Genomic DNA, 8729 nt, shown 5'->3' with positions numbered 1-8729 from the left:
ATTAATAGGTAAAGAATTAGCTGTTTTACAAGTTCACTGATCATATGCTAGTTTCTTTTATAAGATTCGCATATATAATCTCGTTAGGTTCAATCAAGTAGCGTATACATTTTAGAATTTTTTTTTTATTATTGTGAGTTTTTAAAATATTGATTCCCCCCCCCCCGCCCCACACCACCCTCTCATTATTTTTTGAAATTTGGAGCTCTTTGGGGTTTAATCATATCAATAGCTATGCTTTGGAGTCTAGGAGATTGGGTAAATCCATTCAGATATTTCATACCATGAGCGTTGGTCTTGTAAACTTGTGAACTTTGCTCACTATTAATGTTGTTTGTAGATATTTTCTGTATTAGAAGCTTAGCTAAATCAAGTTATGATTCAATTGAAGAGTCTATAGTGTCTTCCTTCATAACCAAGGGTATTGGGGTTTTTTATTTTTTTTATCCAAAACTAATTTACTAAGTTGAAATGAATATTTTCAAAATTTGTACACTCATCATCTTATATATATATATATATATATATATATTTATAACTATTATTGTTTTGGTATGCTTTTGAAACTTACCTTGTCAAAACTATTTTAAATCCCTACATATTTGACACATAATGCTTCATCTGATATAGACTAGCATTGGTCTCAGAGATTGGAATGCAACATGTGGTGCTCCATGCTAGCTTATGTAAAGGAAGTGTGAGTCATGACTCATTGTAGCACTACTATAGGTTTTTCAGATCTGAAGAGCCACTTTTCCACAAACCCTTGGACTCACTAAACAACAGCAATTGGAAGGCTTCTTTAGGAAATTGAATCTCCATTGATCCTCACTAAAAAATCCTCAAAAGAGATCTGGATTGGCCATAAATATCATTATAATTAGGGATCATTGGAAACATCATGTCTAAGTTCCAATAAGGTCTAGTTTGGATATGAGTTTGGATGACAAAGCAATAGAAAGCTTCTCAGAACTCTTTGTTCAATCTCAGACATCTGGTAGGTTTAGTAGTTTTTTTTAGTTATAGAATAGTGTAAAATTTTAAGCTATATACATAGAATAAAATTAATAGCATAGGCATGAACTTATAATTTTGTTATGTTCAATGATAGTTTCACGGATTGAATTCATGTTGTTGGAAGTCATCCTTTCCTCTCAAATTTTATCTTTAGGTTACCTGGAAATTTGTTTACCAGTGGTGTTAGCATCACTCTAATTAATCACAAACTAAAGGTGATCTGCACACTAGGAGGGAGAAGATATTTAAATATATTAGAACCTGATTAAATCCCTCATCCTTAGAGGACTAAGAGGTAGTAAATCCTAGTGTGATGTAGGGTTAGTTTCTCTCAGACAATGGGAGGGAGTTTTGAAAAAGTCGAAGATGGATGAAGTTGAACGCAAGTCTAGATTGGAATCTTCCATGTTGGATGCCAATAAATTCTCTCATAATATTTGCAAGGGTTTTTCTACTACCAAGAATGAAGCAAGGTCAAACAAATATTTAAAGCACATGAATATCATTGCTCCAGAGGTCTTTGTTGTGTATGTTTATGAACACCACATAATCAAATCAAACCTAGAAAACTTTCGATCTCTAGTTTAGAGACTAACTGGGAAATTTAACAATGAATCAAGGGGAACGTCATGCAACCAAATCCCGAGGGTCCATCCTTTGAGGTAATTGTTGCAGAAGTTGGTATAGAAAATATAGAATATATAGTTTATAGCAATGATAAACGACCGATCATGGAAAATAAGACTAGAAAATTTTCAACTGAAGATTTCTCTGCTTTATCTAAATAATTCAGTGGGATATACATGATTTTCCATAATCTGCATGAGATTCATTTTTCCAGGAACACTTCTCAATTTTATAATATTTATGATAAGATGGGGCGTTATCTATAGACATATGAAATGCTAAATTATTTGGCCAAATATTTATGACGGTCTACAACATCGTAGGTATCAACGCTTTGCTAGAGAGTCATTAGATTTTGTGGTTGAGGGCTTCTCATATTCACCAATAAAATTCCAACTAGTTGTGGCCATTTTTGGAAAGTGATTTCAATCGCTACTATCTTTGTGATAACTTGTGAAGATGTATGTATTGCATCTAAGATAGTTGAAGAGTGTATGGAGAAGCCCATTCTTCATTTGAGCCTTGATAGAGGGATCAAGCGCAACCCAATGCTTAAGGAACACTCCCTTCCTAGTAATTTCTTTGGCATGCAAGGAATTTTTCAAACTAAGTCCAACCAACCTTGAATCTCTATTGCTTTATCGTTGTTTGAAAGTTCCATAGGAAATGACGGGGATAATACCCATTAAGTTTTGTTCCCGAAACTACCTTGATTTTCTTCTGTAATTTTACAAACATTCCCATCTGGTGATTGGGTGTTCAAAATGATCTGCTTCTTTTGCATTACTTTGATAAGAATATCACCTGAGTAATACTAAATTCACAACAAAATCAATCAAGTCCCAAATCAAGAACAAACCCCAAATTGAGAATCAATCAAACCCCAAATCAGAGTCAATCAAGCTGACCATTTGAACCCCAAATTATAAAAATGATATACCATGTTGTTGGTTTAAATATAATGATGAAAATGTTCATTAACATTGCAAGTAAAATTTGTATTACAGAAACTAAAAAATTCCATAAATAAACCTCGTAATAGAGATTGGAATTCTTTCAGGTATAGGAGCTTACCTAGATCATTCCTCTACACCTCCCAGAGCCATGAAACTACGATCTAGATATCTGACTCCACAACGCAGAGCTTCGAAATCAAACCTGGGTGAGACTAAATGGGCACGAAGGGTTTGATATTTTCCAAGATTCCATCTGCTTATTTTCATAGAAAGTGTCATGGAGAACATAGGCAAGGAGATCTATGTAGCACCCACCGGTCCCGCCCAAGGTAGAAAAACTCATAGTTGGGGAAATGAGAGGTAGAATTAAGACATTTTGCGACTGTTACCCTAGAATGTGAGGAGGGTACTCTTAACCTACAGCTGGTCGAGCTCCTGGAAATCACTCTTCCTAGAGTCTTCATATTCATAGGAGCATGATAACATGATCATGGGCCCTGTATTGTTCACAAAGTTGCTAATCCCCATGAGGCCATGGATGCACGCCAACCCGAATTCTATCAAGAGGAGTCCAAGCTTGCCTGTCAAAGATTGCAGGCGCTCATGGCTTGGACCGTAGATTGTTAATTATGGAAGGAAATGATGCGGACAACTTCCTTGATTGAGCAATTGACAAAGTATGTCAGTGGAAAAATTTCCTCTCGTTCGAACATCTGATTGATGCCTGCGTTCACTAGGGCCTTCACTACTAAAACATTTAAAACTTCCCTTTAGTAGTCGATTATCTAGCATTGATGGATGAATGGATTGAATGAAATTTTCCATAAATGTGAATACCTCCAAAGGGTAACCTATATGATTCGATACCGTGGGAGGTTAAGAAAATTAAAAATAATTTAAATATTCAAGACAAAATACCTTTTTTTCCTAAAAAAATGTCTTGGTCGATACATGTCCATGAAAAAGAAGTGTTTATTTGGGCAAGGTAGGCACGTTGTGCGACGGTGTCAATTTTGAATGTAGACATTGTTTGGCAAAGTTAGGCACGTTTTGTCGTGGAAGAGCGAATTTTGTTGATAGCATTAGGTTTTGTCATAAATTTTAAGGGAAATGTTACCCTAGGGCTTTTGGGTTGAAACCCTAGCAGACTGAAAGTTGTCTTTACAAATAAACACACATTCACACAACCATTATGCTATTATAAGCAAATTCTATGATAAGGGGCGTACCTTAGGTCCTACATTTGAGAAGGTCCTTTAGTGTCCAAACCCTTCTTCGAGTTCCTCTTGCTCCTTTGACCTGCAAAACAACCAATTCCGGAGAGCACAACAATATATGGACAAAACCTTATAAAGAAACCATCTTCATGTTATAAAGAAAGGTAGTTAGTTATGAAATTTAAACAACCATTCACATATGAATTCTGACATGAATATCATAAACATAAAGAAGATTTATATCAGGAACCAAGACATGTGTTTCTTTTATTATAGACAAATAAAGTACAGAAAAGGAATAATTTCACCTGAGTCGTCCTTTCGCAGGCTCCAAGCAAAGCCTTCTTCCGGATTCGTCCAGCCTCAAGCCTTTAACAAAATCCTTCCATGACTTACTCCATGATGTCACAAGTAGTGGATGAACATCAACACACAAGGAAACAAGGGTTTCCTGTACAAATGGGGGAAGTGCAAGAGGCACAAGGATCTTCAGACCTGGTCAGGGAAAAATCTCAGCATAATAACCTTTCTCTCTCTTCTCTCTCTCCTTTAGGCCTTCCCATTGAGGTCTTTTTATACCTCTCCCAAAGTAGTTTTTTAGTTGGGAGTTGGTTGGGAAAATTTGGGCCACGGGCACTAACAGGTGATCAGCAGGTAAAACCCACAATCTCTGGTCTGCGAAACCAGAGATTTTGGGTTCGATCCCCAGTGGAGTCACCAATTCTGTTAAGGGAAATGTTCCCCTAGGGCTTTTGGGTTGAAACCCTAGCAGATTGAAAGTTGTCTATACAGAGAAACACACATTCACACAACCATTATGCTATTATAAGCAAATTCTATGATAAGGGGCGTACCTTAGGTCCTACGTTTGAGAAGGTCCTTTAGGGTCCAAACCCTTCTTCGAGTTCCTCTTGCTCCTTTGACCTACAAAACAACCAATTCCAGAGAGCACAACAGTATATGGACAAAACCTTATAAAGAAACCATCTTCATGTTATAAAGAAAGGTAGTTAGTTATGAAATTTAAACAACCATTCACATATGAATTCTAACATGAATATCATAAACATAAAGAAGATTTATATCAGGAACCAAGACATGTGTTTCTTTTATTATAGACAAATAAAGTACAGAAAAGGAATAATTTCACCTGAGTTGTCCTTTCGCAGGCTCCAAGCAAAGCCTTCTTCCGGATTCATCTAGCCTCAAGCCTTTAACAAACTCCTCCCATGACTTACTCCATGATGTCACAAGTAGTGGATGAACATCAACACACAAGGAACAAGGGTTTCCTGTATAAATGGGGGAAGTGCAGGAGGCACAAGGATCTTCAGACCTGGTAAGGGAAAAATCTCAGCATAATAACCTTTCTCTCTCTTCTCTCTCTCCTTTAGGCCTTCCCATTGAGGTCTTTTTATACCTCTCCCAAAGTAGTTTTTTAGTTGGGAGTTGGTTGGGAACAGTTGGCCCATGGGCACTAACAGGTGATCAGCAGGTAAAACCCACGATCTCCGCCTGAAATTAAGGAGTTTTATATTTTTTTAAGTGTTTTAATACATATACGCGGGTTGGGTATATGCCTACCCGCGTATACATGCGTTTAACTCAGGGAAATGTCGCGTATAAGGGATAAAACACAGTTTTTTAAATTTTTGGACCAGGTCTGGAAGGAGGGGTTGCCCTAGGCCATGAGTGCAGCATCACAAACCATAAGAGTGAGATTTGGAGCTATAACAGGGTTATGTTTTGGTTTTTCTGGATTAGTTTTTTCTTAAAAATAAAATTTAAGAAAATTAAAATAATAATAAATTTTAACTTAAAATAATTAAAATTAAAATTTGGGTTTTGATACAAAATTTTTCCTTTGTTTAAAAAAATGTTTTAAAAGTCTCTTTCTTATAGTAGTGATGGCAATCATGCACGATAGGATGAAAATCAAGATATAAAGGATCAAGACTTGTATTAACATGCATACTTGCATGTATATTGTAACCACTGGAAGCAACCCATAACAAGACGTTAAAAGCATATTCCATGTGTTTACAAATATAGACACCTATAATTGATATTACAACACCTGGCTCCAAAATGGTATGATATTGAGCAAACAATAAAAGGTCCTCCTTCAAAGGATAAAGAGTCCATGAAGAGTTTCATGACAACAATGATGAAGATTTATGGTTTATATTAACAAAAAGCACTCATTTTCTTTTCTTTTCACATGGATAATGTGAATTTGGCACAATTGAGGCTTTCTGCAATGGGCATTGTGGCAAAGATCCAATAGGCTATTGGAAAATTCATGGTGTACTTGCCCAGGTGCTACAAGGATTCGCTATACAATTTCTCACACAATTAACCAGTTCCCATCCCCTAAGAAAAGAGTTGGAGTACTTATCATCTAGTGAAGAGGAACAATTTGGATCTGAATAAAACTTTCTTTGTATTCACAGTAGCTGTCATCATGTTGATTAGGAAGACACTTGGTAAACGATATCTACTTCCAAAAGGTAGGACCAATAGAAGTTCCACACACAATACTGCAATATTACAATCATGCACAGAGAGGTACGTTTTGGTCAATCCAGGCATAGTTTGGGCATCATAGTTAATAAGGCACTAAGCACTATGTAACTCACAGATGGGTATTGGGACAAAATCAACAATTCTCCTTCCAACCGTTGACATGATGCCAACCCTGTAGTTGTTACCCCCTAGCTTGTGTAATCTTTCCCATTTCCCAAACATCCAGGGATTCCATAGGTCTAATTTAAAATCCACCCTCCCAGCATAAGGTATTTAGTTATAGGCTACTGCAGGGGTTCTAAAGGCAAGCTTCCTCCACCTTGCAACCTACGTGAGACTCCAGAGATATGTATCTCCACCCACTAGTCTGTAAGGGATTCTAGGGAGCAATGTCTCCACCCTTTGATGAAAAAGGGACTCCAAAGATCAACATATCCACCCTTTATAAAATAGGGATTCCAGAGGTGTTGTCTCCACCCTAACTATGCTCAAGGTTTCCAGATACCCATCCCCACCCTATGTACCAAGTTTGAACGATATGGGATTAGCCAACCTCTTATCAAAAATCTCTTCCCTCTAATGTAACCACTACAATTAATTTCATCCCTACAAGGTTTATTCATGAAGGTTTCCAGAGGATGATACTTCCCATTCCTTGAATATGGTCACAATCTTGGTGCCCAAAAGAATGTTTAGCTAACACAAACTGAAAGAGATGATCAAATATAATTATTTAAAATCAATATCAAAATAAAATGTCTCATTGATTAATATAATTAACTAAGAGAAACCTATCTGCAACACGAATTTTCCTCAAAATCATTACACACAGAAATGCCAATTCAAAATCCTAAACTTTGAGCCAATGTATCCCCTTTATTTCATTTCTCCTGTTAAACTAAAACTATATGTAATTGTCTCAAACTAACATACAACCGCATCTTGCCCCCATTATGTAAATTGAGCAATACAAATTAGGGTTCATGTTCATGAACCACTCATATAATGTTTCTATGGATATTCAGAGGAGTGTGTAATGGGATACATGCTGTAATTATCCACGGGTGTTGTTCACATACATTTTTCTGAAATAAATCCAAATGTGAAGATGTTGGTGTAGCCAAATCATATGACAAGACATAAGAGAACTTCCTAAGATGACCAAATTAAAATGTGTCTCATTGAGTGAGGAGGTTTCTAAACTTTGTAAGAGTGATGGACAAAGGGAAAATGTGCTTTAGGAACATGAATACTATTATGTAGATGCAAGCCAATTATCTTAGGAAATTTGTCAAATAGTTTTCATTCAACACTCAACAACATAAGGGTTATGAATATCGAGTCATAATTTGGAGGGATTGTGATTTTCATACACATCAGACCCTAAACAGTGAGTTATAACCAGTGAACTAATGAGAAACATAGACAACATACAATAAGAAAACTAGATAGACCGCAATACAATTATTTCCAATGTCTTTGCAAAGAAAACGATAGCAAGGGTATAAGACCATAATATTTCCTCAGGCTTTTGATTCTAACCTGTCATGCTGCAGGCTCCCTTCTACCGTTGTCTCAATAAGGCTAGGTTACCATTCCTGTGCGTGTAATGTTGCAATCTCACCCTCAGCTACTAGAATGTTTCCCTTTTTATTCTTCTTGCATTACCCAGACTCTCATTTTTCCTCCTTTCTCGTGCTTTACCTATTGCTCCCTTCTTTCCCATATTCTCCTTCTCGTCGTCACCTCCTGCCTTTTCTACTGTTTCCCTATACCTCCAGTTACTTAGGTCGGTACCCTATCTCCTTGATATTTTCTGCCATTTGGCCCCCTTAGTCTTCCTATTGTTTTCACTATTCGTCACCTTCGCAAGACTTCTTCTAGAATGTTTCATCATTCCCCTTCTCCACTTCTCAATGTGCTCTAAAGTCGGCCAAAAATCTTCTCGGATCTCCATTCCTCCTCTCTGAAGTCTCTCTTCAATTTTTCTTCCTCTCTGCCCTCGACCATGTGCAATTCACTTCGCAAATATCCATTAGTCCCCAAGGAATCATTCACCATGCCCAAAATATTCTATTTTATGGTAGTAAGAAGAAGGAATAGTCATTGTTTCTAATAGGTATCTCACCCCATGGCATTTATGGTCATTTTAAGAGTTAATTTGGGCCAACAACCTTAACTAAGTATAAAGTATGAAAATTATCTCATATTTCCTTGTTTAATATACTTTCTTGTGAACCAATATTTAATTTATTAGTCATACCCTCTTACTTACTTAATTTTGGGTAAGGACATTTAATTGGGCAGGTAGGGGTGTTACAATGAGCATCAAGATGATTCATCTGTTGGCTTTGCATGGCTATAATTTCCATCATTTCTACATTAT

Source organism: Pinus tabuliformis, chromosome 9 (genome assembly GCF_031772625.1).
Source record: "Pinus tabuliformis cultivar Carrire ecotype Pingquan chromosome 9, CPIR1, whole genome shotgun sequence".
Taxonomy (NCBI): Eukaryota; Viridiplantae; Streptophyta; class Pinopsida; order Pinales; family Pinaceae; genus Pinus; species Pinus tabuliformis.
Note: the sequence above shows the minus strand (reverse complement) of the source record.